Source organism: Gallus gallus, chromosome 1 (genome assembly GCF_016699485.2).
Source record: "Gallus gallus isolate bGalGal1 chromosome 1, bGalGal1.mat.broiler.GRCg7b, whole genome shotgun sequence".
Lineage (NCBI taxonomy): Eukaryota > Metazoa > Chordata > Aves > Galliformes > Phasianidae > Gallus > Gallus gallus.
Genome location: NC_052532.1, coordinates 75,975,840 through 75,994,178, shown reverse-complemented (window position 1 = coordinate 75,994,178; position 18,339 = coordinate 75,975,840). Strand labels below are relative to the sequence as shown.

The 18,339-nt window shown below is 37.3% G+C and overlaps 1 protein-coding gene across 17 annotated transcripts in view; it reads right to left on the bottom strand.

Moving 5' to 3' along the window:
• Positions 1–18,339, bottom strand: part of RIMKLB (ribosomal modification protein rimK like family member B) — a 70,611-nt gene that overhangs the window by 31,357 nt on the left and 20,915 nt on the right. The window lies entirely within an intron of this gene.

Here is an 18,339-nt window from a genome sequence, read left to right as displayed (position 1 = left end):
TTTCTACCTTTCTCAGGCCCACTTGTATTGATTCCTCTGTTTGTGGAATCATGTTACAGAATCACCAAAGTAATTAAGGTTAAATATGACCCTAAAAATTTTTAACACATCACTTCAAAATCTGACATACAACAATTATAATTATAATTATCAGATAGCAGGGCAGCACTGGGTAACATTAAGGAAGGAACTGTAAGGAAAGTCAGCTCCATCACCAAAATCAGGGCCGTCACTTTGTCATGACCTACAGTTTTACAGGCAATGTCTCTGAAAAAAAAGAAAAAACATGGAAAGTTGCAAGCACAGAAATATGACAGGATCAGTTGGGAAGACATCAAGCTTGATGAAGACAGTCTGGCAGCTGAAAATGGGAAGAGACTAGTATTTGATGCACTTTGTTTGCCTTTAAGACCAACTAATTTGAATGTAAAATACACAGTTCACACTACTGTCAGCAACCTAAGGGTTAAAAATGAGAAAAAATGAGCTGAGAAATCACAGTTCATCTGCATTTCTGTGTCTATGAAAGGCCTGCTCTAACTATTTAGTCTTAGCCCAAAATAATTACCTGATTAGCTATTCCAAAGTCATTATTTTTGAAATACAGACATGCACCTACCCAATCTGTAGACTCATATACTGTCAGGAAGTATATTTCCTTTTTATTTTCATTTAAAAGTACATTTGAAGCAATTCTTTGGGGACAAGGGATCCCACGTGTACTTTCTGCTTTCTTTTTCCAACCAGACTGTATCCTAGAGTTTGCACCAAAAATAATGAAATAAACACTCAACTCCTTAAATGGAAGTAGAAATATATTGCCCAGCCATCAGGAGGGCATAAAGCCAAAACAAAGCCATATCCAATAAAAATCTCCTCCCCTCCCCCAGTACCTATTGCCAGAACTGTACAGAGATCAGAAAACAAACAGACGGATACTCTGGATGTTAACCTCATTAGCACCAAGCTCTGCCGCATTGCAGCTGACATGATTTGCGTGTTTAAATAAGCAGGCTTCAGACAGAGACGCACACACACACCATCTTACAGAAGCATCTCAAGTAAGATTAAAAACAAAGAAACAAAGACTGATAGAAAACTGAGTTGAATGTGAATATCAGGAAATGGACTATCATCTCATTTAATCAGAAAAAGAGTACATATTTAAGAAAAATACTCTAACTTGTCAGTCAGATTCCATTTATACCATTTACACATGTAGAAAATATATTAAGGTTTATGTTCAGCTACATCCACTTATTGGCACTGTAATTGCATACAAGTTCTGATTCATGAGCAGGGTGTGAAGAAACCCATTTTACAAAGTACAGTATTTTCTACAGACTCCCAAAACTGCCACTGTACATCTCTGCTGTGAACCAAAACTTCAGTTTTCTAATTCATAATCTCTCAGAGTCTATTTTGTTATTCTTCTTTCCAGTCATATCACATGCTGAAGTTCTGCACATTGGAGAATGGAGTTCGAAGAAGAAAACAGTACAGATGCAGGGTTCTTCTCTTAGACTTGACTAAGACTGGTGTAAATTCAGTCAGGCCATCACTCCCCTTGAGCGACATTGGAACTAAAGTGACATTATCAACAGAACAATCTGAGCTTTTGTTCCCAATTCAAATATTTTCTCTTCTTTGGATACTCTTCCCTTCAGAACATTTTTTCTCTCCCTCTCTCTTAATAGAAGACAGTTTACAAACAAGGAGAAGAGCTACTCAATGAAATGTATAAGCTGAGTCACCACTACTGACATATAAAAATTAGCAGCAGTCTCCCAGCAACACAGTGCCGCAAACAGAAGCAACTTTATTACAGCAAAAAGGAGTCAGATTCTGCCACTTTGAAAAACAAGCTTGTATTCAACATTCTATCTGACACCTGGGAGTTAATGGTCATTATTGATGAGTGGGTTGATAAAATAATGTTTATTCACTAAGATTCATTGAAAACAGCAACATAGAACATATTAATACACACAAATAATTTCTCTTCCAGAGTAACAATTCATGAATGCAAAGAAGGTGAGAATAAATAAATAAATAAAAATGAAAAAGGAAGAGATACACTACAGTGGGGTTAAGAGCTAATCAAATGTTTTTTTTGAAAACTGAGATGGGGTCCCACTCCTCTACAGTAATGGCACCATTCCAGTCCTAGAACAGTAACAGTGAGTTACATTCATGGTTGCCTGCAGACAATGAACAGATCTCACAAAAAAGCAGGAGGCAGAAGTTCAGACTATGTGCAAGTACCTCAAACAATAGCAACTTGGTCGAATTTGTTGGCCTCCTCAAATGTTGCCCATGACATCACAGACATGGAAAACAGCTGTAAAGTCGTGTGTAGTACCACTATTGATAGTAAGGAAAGGTAAATTGCATTGATAATCCAATATTATGAACTTTACCAACATTTATTTCACTACTGTTTGGAAAAAAAATTCTGAAGTTACAAAACATTTGGGTATTCTTTGGCCCTATAAAGGTAGGAGACTCCTAAGCTAGAATATCACACTATAAAAATATATGTAAACCCAGCACTCAAGCAAGACCTGTTCTTTCACTCAATTTTCTTTGGCATTCCCCCATGAGATGTATGCCTACAAAATGGAATATGGCAGACCTTTAACATTATACAGCAAATACCACAGTATTAAGATGAAAGTACAAAAGTTCTTTGCAATGACAACTGTAATCAAACAGGAATTAACTTAACCTGGTTACATTACATCCTTCAATCTTCCACCAATCCTCAAGTTTCTCTCTAAGACAACTCAAAGCAGCACACAGTAACTGTGTGGTTAATTAAGAACATGATTTCTCATCAGCTGGCCCAACTGCTCCTGCTGCTTGCAATTCCCTAGGAATAGCATGTGAGCTGAAAGAACCAAGCAACTCATCTCTACTGAAGAGGCTTACTGAGATCCAAACAGACTAGAAGCCATTACGTGAACTCAGGAAGTCCACAGAAAACAGATATAGCATTAAATTTCAGCAAAGATGGAAGGACGGAAAGAAGGATGGATGGAAGGAAGGATGGATAGACGGATAGAAGGAAGGAAGGAGCAAAAACTTCTGCTGCCATTAGCAGTAAGATCAGAAGACATACATCTATAGCCTAAGAAAGTCCTTGAGATACTAACATCCAACATGGTAGAGTTTACTTGCATAGCAAGACACAAAGGACAACAATTTCCTCTCCTCAACATGATTTAGTGCAATTTTAGAATGGATGCACACACCTTAGAAAATACAGATGAAAAATAACTCTGGAATTCACCAGTCCTCACTCATCCGTGTTGGTCTTTTTAGTAGGTTCTGTCTTCATCCTTATGACAATTTCTCAGTCATACGCATCCAACCTGATAGTTTTATGCTTTTTATTGCTCTCTTTTTTTAATTAAAAATATATTTAAAATACACTTTATTACTCATATGCATTAACTATATTATTTATTCTATATGCAGCCTAAGACAATTCCTCTTCACTCAGTGCAGCCCTGGCAAGCCAAAAGGTTGGACATTCCTGAATTCAATGCAGTTCAACTCAATTCCTCAATTACAAAGCCTAATTCTTAGGATTTATCATTTAGGTAGCACATATTCCAAATTAAATACTTCAAAATAGGCATGCAAGCAAAATGGAGTTATAGTGACTTTAAAAGCTGCTGGATGCCAGCTAAGATTCCTAAACTGACTATGTGCTTGTAGCCATCCTACAGCAAAATGTGTGGCAAAATGCTTGACCTTAAGTCTCAGTGAAGAGATTTCACAATTAGTCTTGCCAGGCAACTGGGACAAGCCAAATATGCAAATACAGTCAGTGGCAATATCCAGTAAAGCTTGAAAGTCAAATACACTTCTGTAGATCAATCACATATACAGAGTACGTCAGTTCTTACACTGCAGCCTCTTATCTATTACAATCCATAAGCATTAATGCTTCTGCTGTCCCATTAAGCTAGTCTGCTTTCTTGCACCTTAGAAACTATAAGAACTTTCATGAATGGCTATAAATGATCAAAATTTCAAGAAACAGTGTACAGCTTCTGAATACCTTAACTCACACCCAAGCAGCATTTTAAATTACTAGACATTTTTAAACTTGTTTTATTCAGTCTTGCACTCTACTAAAAGCCCTTCTAAATTCTACAATCATCAGTTCATCTAAAGATTAACAGCTATTGCTGTGAAGCAACATCTCACATCCATTTTGCTCTTTATGAACAACCGGATCTTCAGGTGTTACAATGTGCACCTTCTCACAGAAGGAACCTGGTTTCAGGAGATAAATCTTAAACTGAAAAGATTAAGTCTAAAATAGAAAACATTTGCTAAGAATGTCAAAAATAATTATGGTAGCTTTACATCTCTCATTATGGCAAACTATCAGCATTTTAAACAAAATATAAATCTCAGAAATAATCAAATTGATAAAACTATTTTCATTCCAAATTATTGTTTTGGGAAACGATTAAAAAAAAAAAAACTGACTCAACAAGACCATGGATTACCTAGGACTCAAATTCAGGTCTTCAAGTACAGCATAACCATAAAAACCACAGCTTGATTAACCTATTTAACAAAATGGTACAATACAAAGCTAAATGCTTAAATGCACAAGTACTAGGAGAACTGCTTAGGCTGCCACGTAAATCTAATTAATGACATCTGATATCCAAATGCTGATACTGATTCTGTTTTTACACAATTTGAATAATCAGTATTAATTGATACTCTATAATAAATGAAAATATGACAGTAGCTAGAAATGTCAGAAGTTATGGCCTGAATAAGAAACCCAAAGAACATAAGCACAAGAGAAAGGAAAAAGAAACTTTCTCAGGGAAAAATACTATATTAGCTAGCACTTTTACATACATTAAAAAAAACAGTCAGTAAACAGGTTATCATAATCAAACCCTTAATTCAAAAAAGCCGGAAAAAACTGTTTCAGTAGGCAGACAGATCAAGCATGTGGAACATGTTTCTAACATCAGTAGTAAACAAATAACACATGTCCACTGTGCATGCAACATTCTGAAATATAAAATTTGAATTACATTTTCAAAAACACTAAACATACACCAGCTTCTATCACATTCTTAAAAGGAACTAAGGGGGAATAAGAAATTCTCACACCCCCCAAAAAAATTCAGACTTCACCTCAGAGATCAGTATGCTATCCTGAAAGTCCCCAGCTCTCTCAACTTCGTTATACCAATTTATCAGTCCAACCATTTTGGATTTGCTAACACTTCCCAAATGAAGAGTCTTTGGATAAGTAGGCTACTACAATTTCAATTTCTTCAGCTGGGAAAAATAGACTAGCCTCCCAGCACAGAAAATGTTACAATTTGAGGACATCTCATTCTGCTGTTTTTCCCAACTAATCAGCTATTGAAACAAGAATCACTGAATTTGCTTACAAATCTTGACTCACTCTTGTTCTCAAAGTAATGTGTTACTATTTCTCGTTCATATACCCTTCCACTATCTGTCAGGCACAAGATGCTGCATAATATTTGTGTTAAAGCACTAAAGTGTTTAATAATTACGTACAGCTTACTTGAAGATAATTAAATTGTTTCATCCTAATTGCCATATAAAAGCTCTAAAGGAAAATACCTCAAACTTTATCACTAATAGTAGTTTACCAGCAATAACAAAATACACATTTCCTCACTAACTTCTACAAACAAAACTACATTTCTACAATTTTTACAACATCACATAGTTTGAACATAAATTCTGCCATGGAAGTATTTAGGAATAGTTAGGAAAAGCAGAATACATTAAAAAAATGCTACTGTATAAATCAAAAGTTTGCTTTAATACATTGACAAGTCTATCTTATAAAATGATTGTAAGTAAGTGTCCACAAATCAGGTGATACATCATAGTATATATATAACTGCATTTCAAATGCAATTTTATTTAAACAAGACTCTTCCTTGACTCAGAGTACCTCTTACCTTCCCAAGAAAGAACACAGAATCATTCTTATAAATGCTTGTGCTAATGAAGATAGTGAAAAACTTGGGGAGACAGATGACACTCAAAACAATTATAGCCATTCTGGATAAGGTATTCTTTTCCAAACAATGGAAAACAGGCCAGACACCTGTATGTATAGCTCATTAACTAGACTTGATGGCTAGATCTGTTTTTCTGAGCTACATTTCTATTCACAATACACTGCTTATAATCCCAAATCACAAGCACTTCAGAATCATGCATAAATGTAAAATGAATGGACCCAAACATAAAAAACATATACTGTGAAAAGTATTTTATAAACAGATTCATTCTAGGCCACCATCTTCCTTTGATTTTTTTTTTTTTTTAATGGTAGGAATATAAACACAGAAACTACACTGAAATCATGGTAAAGCATCAGCTACAGTTTTATATGTACATAAACAAACAACAAAATCAAAACAATTACATCAACAATAAAAACAAATATTTTCAGAAACTACTCAAAAACCATTTAAACAAGGCAAAAAGGAACTTCACAGTATTTCAGCCATACTCCCATATAGGTAAGATTTAGTGATATAACTATCAAGATGTTTACATGGAATGTTGTAAAGAAAATTTCAAGAAAAGAGGAATCAAAAGATTAAATTATGAAACAAAGAACAAAACAGTGTAAGAAAATACGTGATTTTAAACACCTTGAAAAGTTAATTTTTGCTTTTCCAAATGAGGTGGTTTTTTTTGTTCAAGTGTTGTTTTTTTTTTTTAAAGTACTCATTATGCATTTGCTTTTATGATTTGTGCCTGAGGAAGGTTTGAAGAATTTAAAATATTTTCCATATGAAAAACTCAAAGAAAAAAATATACGAGATAAATTTGAATATACTAAAATTAAAAACTGATCAGAGTTCAGAAGTATCTTGATTATACTGAAGACAATACTCTCACAGTTAATAGCTGTGAGTGCAAGGGAGATGGTTTTTATTTTAATATTGCAAAAAGGTACTCCAATTTTTATACATGTATATATACATGCAAAAACAAACAAGAAAACTTGGGTTTTATGATCAGTTTAGCTCATTTCATTTAAGTCAGAGCTCACATACACATGGACAATCTTGTCTTTTACCACATCATCCAGCATCTCTCTGTCGTGCTGGTGACGAACAGGCAATGAATTTTATGGAGGAAAAAAAAAGTTCTCAGCTTATATAGCTTCAGAGTTGCTAGTATCAACACACAGGAAGCATGGAACTGTAACTCTGGGGAAAGTTTTACAAGACAGAAGAGAAAACAAACAACCTGAAACAAAAAGATGAAATCTCACTATCTCTGTTCTGACTATATACTTTCCTTTGTTCTATATTTCTGGTGCTTGTCCGTCACAAAGTTAGGTTGGCTAGCTACATTTGCAGAGCACCACTCATGACTTTTGTTGTCTCAGTTAGCTATCTGAGACATCAGTGGGGCAAAATCTTCATGAATCATCAGACTTGGACATAAACACTATTAAACCAGCAAAAAACAGCTCTGCCACTGAAAGAAAGAGCTCTGCTCTTTTGCTGTTGTGGCTGCTGGTTCCAAATCCCACAGCTTTTCTCTGTGTTACTTGCCTAAGTATTTGTATACCTACACAACAATGTGAATTCAAAGGAAAAAGAAGGCAGTGCAGAGGCAAAAAATAAGTAGTTAAAAATAGCTTTTTTCACTGTTTCTTTTAGTGGCAATGTCATCTTAAAGTTTTCTGCATCTTAAAGTATTTCAGATTACTTCTGAAGTAGACCAAGACTTTAGGCATTATTATTTGGATTAGCAAAAAAGGTTCATTAGTTGGATTACTAATGAACTGCTACAGCTATTGCTGTTTCCAAGCTTGTTGCAGCACTCTTAAACTAACTTCAGCTCTCTTGAAGGAATCTCACTGAAACAAAGCAAAGTAGTCTAACATAAGAAGGAAGTAAAAAATAAAATAAAAAAAAATCAAAAGCATTTAGTATATTTTGATACATATTTAACTAATAGTTTCTTCTATGAAAGAAAACGTTATTTTGTTCTTTGTATCTTTTGAGTTTCCATGAAAATAAATAGGAGGCATTACTTCTGAATCAACCTACGTAGTAACTGAACACTGTGTGAATCAGAAATGTGTTGACATACCTCTCATGTCCATTATTGACATGCAATACAGACCTTATAGGAAAAACCCTAAACATGCACTCAGAACTGAACTAGCTCAAAATGTCAAAGACATTTTAAAATATCATCAAAGCCATTATAACATTGGTACTTAGGATAAATAATTTGTATACAATTTTAATGATCTTAGAAATTTAATGTTTTAAGAATCCATGAATACTCTTGAAAACAGTGATTAGCACTCCCTAATAAAGCAACATTATCATATTAATAAGTCAAAGCACCATGATGCAGGTGCAAGAAAAAAGTAGAGAAGAGAAATAAATGGCAAGTAATCTATCTAGAAAACAGAGATGTAATAGGAATAGACCATCTAGAGCTCAGTAACTAATGCACAGCACAGGACAGAATTAGAATTTAGAATAGTTCAGTCAGACCTACTAAGATCATCTAGTCCGGCTGCCTGAACATGTGAGGGTTTAAGAAAAGTTATAGCATTTTATCAAGGGTATTATCCAAATGTGTCTTTGACCACTGACATGCACAGGGCATCAACCACCTCACTAGGAAGTTCCAGTGTTTATCACCCACTCATCTGATTCTTCCTCATGCCCAGTCTTACAGGAGCAGAGCCCCAGCACCTTCTTCTGCTTCCCCTCCTCAGAAGGAGAAAAGACCTCACTGCAGAGAGCAGTGAGGTTGCCCTTATGCTTCCTCTTCTCCCATCTGGGCACTCCGAGCGTCTTAAGCCTCTTCTCACAAGATATGGCTTCCAAATCAGCTTGGTTGCCTTCCTCTGGAAGCTTTCAAGAACCTTAACATCCGTTTTATAATCTGAAGCCCAGAACTGCACACAATACACCATATGAAGCTGCATCATTGTCAAATATAACAGGAGAATCACCTCTAGCTGTGCTGTGTTTAATGCACTCAAAAAAGACAGTTTGCTCCTTGGCTGCCAGGGCACACTCCTAGCTCATGCTGAGCCTGCTGTCACTAACACCCCCAGATCTCTCTTTGCAGGGGTGCTCTCCAGTCACTTGCCTCCCAGGCTGTTTCCAACATTACTCCATCACAGGTGCTGCACCTGTCATTTACCCTTACTGAACTTCATGCCACTGCCAATTGCTCAGTACTCCAGTATATCCAGATGAACAACAGACTCAACCCTTAAGTTCTAGATCTGGACAGGCAGCCTTTGCCTGCAGCTGACACTCCTCTTCGGTGCCTGTGCTCATTGTCTGAGATGAGGCAGGCATCGCCCCTGCCACAACACTCAAGAATGCTTATTTGAGATCTGAATTAAGAACTGTCCTCTCCCCCTCTTTCTCTTTTCCCTCAAGATCTTGGGTGTATGTGACTACTGTTTTTCTGACCTGCTTTAGCTGACAAAACAGCAAGGACCTAACCTAACCACTAATTTAGAGAAGCTCAGTGGTCAGAACATGCAGCTAACAAAACAAGAGAAGCATGTTCTTCCTCTTGATAGCAGCAGTTGAACTGTCCTATGAACATGAGCTCTAAGACATGGTTTCTTGAAAGGGCTAGAAATAACAGCCTCCCTGTCATGAACATAAGGTATTTCTACACCTCTCTCCCTACTGTTTGCACTCACGGACAGCTTTGGTACTCAAATGGCTGCACCATAGGCCACCTCAAAAAAGCCTGAATGACAGAAAAATGACTTGATAAGAGGGAAATTTATTGAGCTAAACTGGTTTGTGATTAGAAGGTAAGCAGACATGCCTGCACCAGTGAGAAACAATGGCATAACTGGGAACAGGGTGAGAGGGGGACCAACAACAATCCCCCCATGTTTCGCATGCCAGGAGCTATGAGTTTAGTAAGCCTGCCTAATGGAACTGCTGCCTAAAACCACTGCTCAGCATAGACCATACCTCAGGAGCAAAAAAAGCATTTTGCTTATAAAACAGACATGATCTCTTAGTTTCTGCTTCACTATAGGTGAGTCTTCTTGTATGTCTTGTGAAGATTTTCACAGTGTTCTCCACTAGGACATCTCAATACATTTCTCAGGTCAAGTATGCTCTTAAGGCTTTAAAAGTACAAAGCGTTCCCAACTGACAGAACTCCTGTGGTAGATATCTGTCATTTTTTATCATCTATCTCATCAACATCAAGAGACTTAGAAATAAAAAGTACTGAGCTCCCCCTCAGCCCCAGGTGCAGAAAATCATGATAATTAAACATTACCAACATAAAATACAAATCTTCAACATTAAAGAACAAGACTAGAGATAAACATATAACTAACCCTACTGCATACTCACTCCACTCTTAACATTGAGTCTCTCCCATATGTTCAATGTCCAAATTCTGTTAATTTTAAATAGCAGATGAAGAATTAAGAGCACACTCCCCCAAAAATGGGTAATCACAAAGGTCTTTCCAGAACCAGACATAAATCCAGAAGAAAAATTCAAGCAATCCAGCATGGCAGAAGTATCTCCTTACACCTGAGATGAATTTAAAATTTTTCCTGTAATGCTCAAAATGTAAGCACCTCATCTCTCTCTGCTACCAAAACCTCACCAATTCATCCTTTTATTACTGAAAGCAAATCACTCAGAGAAGTATCCCATAGGAGTCTTCCATTTCTAATAGAGACATGTATTCTTCGTATCTGTCTCCCATATCAAGTAAGACATCTAGAAGCTTTTACACTGTCAGAAACTTTTAATAAATAATATCAAAAAATCTGTTGTTCCAAGTGTTCCTAAATGCGTTTTTTGAGCCTGAATTTTGGGGAACAGAAAAGTTCCCTCTTTTGACCTGTAATTCCAGTCTATGAACCATCTAAACAAAATCACATTAACTTTATGACTCATTTGTTTAGGAGACAAATGTGATCCTCTTAAAAGCAGTAACTGAATGATACTTTCCTCAAAGACTGGGTTAAAATTGACTTCCAAAGCTTGCAGAGATAACATCAGCTCTCATCTCTGCTGACATTTTGTATCTTAACATTTGGGGGTTTTGTGCATATGGCAGAGAAATATTTAATTTACTCAGGTATATGCTATATGACAGTTTGGGGTCTTTTCATAAATACAACATATAAATGTAAATAATTATATAAGTAAGTAAATACTAAATAAATAAATAAATTGAATTGTCATAAACACAAAGATATAACCCAAAATTTCCTAGTTTTGACAGACATTGATTTAAAAAAATATAGAGAAAGCAAAATTGGAGTTGGAAGAATTCAATTTTCCTCACACCTCTATAAGCTCACTGGCATTCTTCCCTCCTCCCAGCTTTACAGAGTTAAAACAACACTGCAGTAACTGCACACAAGGTTCGTGACAGTAATGTAATGAAAATACAAATACAGTCATAAAATGGTTGGCGTTGGAAGGGACGTTAATCATTTAATTTCAACTCTTCTGCCATGGGTAGGCTTGCTACCCACCAGATCATGCCTTGGTTTCTCACATGCTGTGGATACAGAAGCTTCCACCTAGTACCAAGAAGGCATTAATTAAGACATCTGCTTAACATGTTTCCTAAGTAAGGCACTCCACACAATCCATAACTACCTTAAAAAGAAAATGTTCCTCAAAATTACACAGATAAACATTCCTTCCAACCAGATCAGACAAATAAAGTATATTAAGCAATGGCAGTACTGAACTGAAAGGCAAGAGAAGGGATATCCCCAACTGTCAGCTTATTTTGACCTTTGAAATCAACACATTTAAGAGATCTTAGTAATCAATCTTAGTAATCTTTGGACTGTAAATGTAGTGCTAAGTTTATCAATCCATATAAATTCATAAATGCCCTTACCTACTTTTTCTTTGTACTACAAGCTCAAAAGGTCTTTGTCTTACCTGCTCGGAAATAAGCATATGCCTAACTTAAAGAAACAGCACTGAAAGGCTGTTGATCTATCCACAGAAAAATCAGCGTCAGAGACAAGAAACCAAAGCTTCTCACAAGTATTTAGTATTACAAGGCTCAAATCAGTCTTGCATAGATTCCTCTAAGGAACTCCTTTAAATATTTGATCGCATTTTTCTCTGCTTTACAGGAACACAATCAGAAAAATCTCAACTCCAAAAGCCACCTTTAATTTTAATTCATCCTCAGAAAAAGAACTGTCCTTTACATTCACTCCTAAACTCTGCCTCTATTTAAAAAGCTAAAAAATTCTGAGAAGTTAAATAGTTGACTGCACTACACACTCTGGGCTCCAGTAAGAAAAGAGGAGAAATAAACACCTTTTTAGAAATCACCATGAGAAAAGGCTGCTGGACAGCCATGTAGTACTGTAGTTCAAAGACAAAGACAAGTCACTCTAAACTGCTGCTGTAGCAAGTACAATTCTCCAGCTCCATGTAATCCAAGCAAATCATTCACTAGCACTCATTGCACCCACTGGTGAGCAAGTAAACATCCTTTATCAGCAACAAAACTATTCTACTCTTACATTTGATTTGATTTCTGCAGGTACTGCACAATGAGCTCACTATAGGAAGTGATCAATACAAGCATCAGTGCAACAAACAAGCCTGGATCATAGCAACAGCAATCATCTGAACATCTTAAAACGTTAGCATACTGCCATTCTGAGACTGTAGAATTGTCTGTACCATGCTTTTCTTCTACCTGTATTTATAGCTCCATGATCATTATCCCTCCTTCCAACTTTGTAAAAACAAGTCTGTCAGCCAGATTTCTCTTTTTCCAATTGTCCCTCTTGTTCTCCTGTCCTAAATTAAGAGTACAATCCCTGATGAATCCCACAGTGCTAGGTAAGAAAAAATTGGCAGCAAATTTGCTATTAAGGCCCAGATACCAGCCTCATTCAAGCATAACAAGCAAAAGCACTGAAACACGTTGTTTAGATATATGGCATAACAATACGCTAGGTGAAAGGTACGAGAACACAGACAGGTACTGTACTCCTTCATCTTGCCCACAAGGGGAAAGGCTTGAGCAGAAGAAACATCCTCTTGAGCAACACCTGGTTTCACAACTGCTGCCACAAGAAATGCTATGGCATTTATCATCCCAAGATACTTCCTGAAGAATGGAGGCTGCTGAAGAGAGAAAATCTCTCTGACAAAGTAGGGCTAGACTATCTTCGTCAACAGATTCAACATCAATAATGAGGAGAGATTTAAACCAGAGTCACTATGCAACAGTGACCAGTCTAAAGAAAATCAGTCACAGGGCTGTGGAAAAGTATACCCAAGAGCATGATACCCAGGAGCACACTTTCCCTGTAAAAGCAATGCAAGCAGAAGCTCATCCTAGGCACTGGTTCGTGCATTTGTTCAGTGGGGGGAAAAAAAAGGAAGAAGGCCACACGCAGAGGAAAAGGTACGATCTCACTGGGAAGCACAGAAATATAACTGAATAGTTTGCACATCTGGAGTGCTTATGTGAATGGATAAACACTCTCGCAGAAAGACAGGCTGTGAAAGTGAGTAGGAGGGTGCGTACTCCACACAAACGAGCATATCACAGACATGCAGCTTTGCTCTGCATTACAGAACAGATGCAACTTGCAAACACACTTGTGACTGCATATTACACTATTTTTTTCTTCTGTGAGGATGGTCAAACATTGGAGCAGATTGCCAGAGAGCCTATGGTGTCTTCATTTCTGGAGATTTTCAAAAGCTGTCTGGATATGCCCTAAGGAATCTAATCAAATGTCAAAGCTGGATTTAACTTTCAAATTGATCTTTGAGCAACAGGTTGGTACAATTTTTTCAGTTAAAATCTATATTATTCTAGGATATTCTGCAGCATTCTCCTGTGATTTGCCTAGGCTTTTAGGTGGCTGAAAGAGCAGGACATACAATTCACAATACACTCATTCACACCTCAATTGTAGATACAATGGGAAACCTCCTTTCTTTCAATCCTACCTATCTATGAAAGAAAAAAAAAAAATTCTCTAAGCTGAAAGTGCCTCCCTTTACAGGCATGACATTAGGGAAGAAAACACACAGCCTAATTTCCCCACCACAGTGAAATTTGGAAAGCAGTTTAAGAAATTCAGTCATAGCTACAGGTAAACTGTCTGGAATTCAAACTACGAAGGGGAAGAGGAAAAAATACGTGAAACTTTTATTGTTAAGCTATAAAAGAGGGGGAAAAAAATCCACATGCAATTCTCACCACTATTTTGTCTTCCTGGTGTAAACAGCCATCCAACAATATTCTCCATCATAGAAACATGCAAATAAATACAAAACGCTGTCACTGGCACAAATATTAGTCTCTTTTAAGTCCCAAGTTGAGTTTGAGTCTGGTTTTGTGGAGTAAGTGCTACTCCAACTTTCTAATGCATTTTTACACTACAAGTCTGTCTCACTAGGAATAAGCAGACAGCAATAGACAACCCATGCAAATGATATTTTATATTTTAATCTCAGTATAGAATGTATCTACAAATAACATCTGAGTCAGGGAAACAACACTCAAGCATCACGAGCAGGAGAATGTAATATGGAGTCTTCTGCTATTAACAAAAACTTTCTTTGCTGAGAAGGTACAGGCATGCTATAGGAATGAAATGCACTCCTCAGCAACATTAAGCATAGCACAATCTGATTTGGATGGCTGTACTTCCTTTAAGTGATCTGAAAGACATGTATGGTGCATAAAATCCTGGAACTTCTACAAAATTATATTTCAAGACCATAAAAATTGTCTGCTTCTACCATGTCAGACTTATTCAGTAGTACTAGTGATCTCCTTCTACTTCATATTTAAAAAAAAAAATTCCACTCAAAACACAACATCCTGACTGGCCACAGAACTAAGAATATAGTTCATTCTCTGGATCTGTCTTGTCTGTTCCTCATCCAGGAACAGACTGTCCAATTCCAATACCAACGTTGGTATCCCAAAGAAATGCACGCATGGACACACACATCACTCTCAAAGTAATGCCTCCTGTTTATTTCCAAGGAAACCACAGCAGATGTAAAGAGCACAATAACACTATCTCATAGAGCAAATTCTCAGCTTCAAAATACTGTTTTTCAACATTGTCACCACCAGTACCTATGCATTTTCACCAGCCATGAATAAGAGCCTGCACGTCACACTCATAAAAATATGTACTAGTGGAGATGACCCACTGTTTCACAGCTGCTACGATGGCATCATTGTTAGTAAGATGTTGCTGATGCAGTCCATCTTTCATCAACCCAAACGGATGGAAGTCAGAATCCTGGACTACGTGATGGGTATTGTAGGAGAGTCCAGCCAAGATTCACAATGCGCTCTACAGTCTTCAAACTGGTATGGGGGCTGGAGCTCTCATGTTGTTTTCTTCTCTGGACTGACTCTAGAAGTTGGAGCCTTCAGCTTAGTCAGCGTTGTGACGTAGAGGTCACAGTTGACAGTCTATCCAGGTTCCAGGAAATCTGGAAAGATTACCTCCTTCTCATCCCAAAAGACAGTGCTCATCACAGTGCATCTTGAACTTCCTAGTTTGATGAGGATTTTACATGTTGCCACTCTATGGACTGCAGTTTTGATTCCAGCTCATAGTAGTGGCAGCACATCTCATCACCAGTAATGGTGTGATCTGGAAAACAGTCACCTTTAGTCTCGTATTGCTTCAGAAGGTCCTGACAAACTTGTGTATAGTGTTTTTTCTGTTCCTGCGTGAGCATCTGTGGGACCCACCTGGCACAAACTCTGCAATGTTCCATTGTTGTCACCATTGTTTCAAATGCATTGAAGCTCATATTCAGCTCTGTACAAGTCCTCTGGTCATAATATTTTGATTCACGTGGATGAGAAGATCAAGATGCTCTTCATTTTGTGGTGTTACAGCTGTGCATGCTAGCCCACATGTTTATATATATATATATTTATAATATATATATATATAAACATGTATTTATTACATGCGTATATATACACACACACACACACACACACGTGTACTTAGCTGAGGATGTTCTTTACCATGAAATATGACCTGCATGGCACCTCATAAAATGTGAAATACTTTAGAGCACTGAAATCTATTCTATCGAAAGAAGAAAAAAAAAAAAAGAAAAAACTCTTGTAATGGAATAATCATAAAAACTTAGAATTATTTGAGTTGGAAAGGACCCTTAAAGGTCATCTGGGCCAACTTTCCTACAATAAACAAGGTCAGCTACAGCCTAGATCAGGTTGCTCAGAGCCCTGTCCAGTTTGATCTTGAATCTCTCCAGGGACAGGGCATCCACCACATCTCTGAGCAACCTGTTCCAATGCATCAATACCCTTATTATGAAAAACTTTTTTCTTACATCCAATCTAATTCTCTCATTTTAGTTTGAAACCATTTCCCCTTGTCCTGTCACAACAGACCGTGATAAAGAGTCTGTTTCCTTCTTTTCTTATAGCTCTCCTTTAGGTACTCAAAGGCTGCTATCAGGTCACCTCAGAGCCTTCTCTTTTCCAGGCTGAACAGCCCCAGCTCTCTCAGCCTGTCCTCACAGGAGAGGTGTTCCATTCCTTGGATCATTTTTGTGGCCCTCCTCTGGTTACAAACGAATTTTTCAAGTCTGCAGCGGAAGTAATGGTTGCTGTGGCTGTTGTTCGTAGCAGGAAACAGGCCAACTCTGCAGTGCTCAACAAGGCACCTTGTCAAGGCCACTTGCCTCTGCTGCATCGCTCCCAGAGCAATTTGCTGCACAGTGCAGGAAACGCTCCTACAGTAAGGTACACTGCTGGACTATCAAGTGCCAGGGGACTGCTGAAACAGACAGAAGGAAGAAGAGGTGATTATGTTCCCTACTGTGTGATAGAAGACAATCTTCAAAGTGACTTAAAGATGATTCATAAATATTAAGACTCTTGATACCTTAATATTAGAACTATTTTGTAGATGTAAAAGCCGTTATCATTGATCTAGCTGACTAGCTAGACTACTAGCTACTCTTACAGTTACACTGAAAACTCAGGTACTTATTAACCTTACCCTTCTTTCCTCAGCTTTCTACTACACATATACTTTGCAGAAATCCTTCAAATATCTTTATTTCTCCATGCTTGTTATTCAATGCTACCTAAGCCAGCATGGAAAAAAAAATCAAAAACTACAACTGTTTGTTACTAGTTTAGACCAAATTGGAAATGAAAGATAGACAGCATGAAATGAAAAACAGATTTTGCAAAATTAAAGACTTAAGCTACATGGTTGACTAATATTGCAGATTTCAGGTCCACATAGGAAATCCAAATACCTGAACAAGCACACCAGCAACCTTTATGCCATTAAAATAATGTATTATCTTCTAAATATTGTTGTTTAAGCATGTATCCTGATCACTTGCTTTTATATTCCCCAAAGAAATGTCATAATATTCTTGGGAAAAGTTCACATTTTGTTTTATGGTATAGGACTCTCCAACTAACCCCAGTATCTTTCCTAGTTAAAAGTTCACAAAAGCAACTTTCCTCTCATCTACTGTCCTTCACAGCACAATATCAAAAAAACATGGTGATTCCAAACAACTACAACAAAAGAACTGTTGTTATTTCAATTGTCTTAAATTCTGCTAGTTTAGCTATTCCGGTAGCAAAGAATTTTACTGAAGATGTTTCATATATTTTAATGAAGGAAAAACATTACTTAGGCAGTCCTTCATCAACCAATGGTTCTTAAAATCTGCTTCTCTTCAGATAAGGTATGTCTGTGGAGATGTTTCAGCCAAGCCCCATGAGTGTGAAGAAAAAGAGCGTTCTACTCAGGAAGAGAAGATAACCACTGAATCAATTTTGTCTCTTTCCCAGTAACATCCATGATTATTCTCTATAGGCTTCCTCCACTCTAATTCACTCACAGAATAATAGAATCACCAAGGCTGGGAGAGACCTGCAAGATCACCTGATTCAAACATCCACCTACGACCAGTATTTCCCACTAAACCACGTCCCTCAGTACATCTAAATGTTTCTTGAGTATCTCCAGGGATGGTAACTCCACCTCCTCCCTGGACACTGGTATTCCAGTGCTTGACCACTCTTCTGGAGAATAAATTTTTACTAATATGCAACCTGAATCTCTCCTGGTGCAACCTGAGGCCATTCCCTCTAGTCTGCTAGTTATGCAGGAGAAGAAGCCAATCCCCACCTCACCACAACCTCCTTTCAGGTACTTGTAGAGAGTGATAAGGTCTCCCCGAGCCTCTTCTCCAGACTGAACAATCCCAGTTC